Raw genomic sequence first — 652 nt, 5'->3', positions numbered from 1 at the left:
TTTCAGCTTACTCTTTCCACTATTTTTTGGACTGAAACTGTCTTAGCCTGAAACCCTCACTGAGAGAGACATTCATTATTCATTTTGGTGATTTATAGAGTGCCTCATCTGGCAACTATTCATTGAATTTTAAAATTTAACCATAAATTATATAAGTTAGTCACATTGTATAGCACTATACAAACTGCTTCTGCTACCACTGGGCAGAGATTGATACGGTAAGCTACTGAAAATGGGGGAAAATTACCGGCAAGACAAAAGCTAAGTCAAATAAATCTTTGCGGTAGGACTCTGAATGCAGGTGTCATTAGGAACCGTGGAGGGGAAAGCTTTTTTTTTTTATTTTTTACTTTTTAATTTTGGTTTCACTACAAGTTGCAGAATCTTTTATAAGCAGTGGTGAATGCCTTACAGTGGTAGCAAACTTATGACACATGTATTATTTGCTTTTCTTTTAAGACACAAGATGTTAATGTATCACTTGATTTTTCTAAACTAAAACTCTTAACTATTCAGGTTTAATTGCAGTGTTGGCATTTTGCAGCAAATTAGTGGGTTTTGGGTTACTCTTTGGGTGCTTAGTCTCTACAGTGTATGCCATCACTACTTTAGGATAATTTAAGCTAAATATTTTTTTTTATAATTTTTTTTT

The sequence above is a fragment of the Octodon degus genome, unplaced genomic scaffold, assembly GCF_000260255.1.
Source record: "Octodon degus isolate 3935 unplaced genomic scaffold, OctDeg1.0 scaffold00007, whole genome shotgun sequence".
NCBI lineage: Eukaryota > Metazoa > Chordata > Mammalia > Rodentia > Octodontidae > Octodon > Octodon degus.
Note: the sequence above shows the minus strand (reverse complement) of the source record.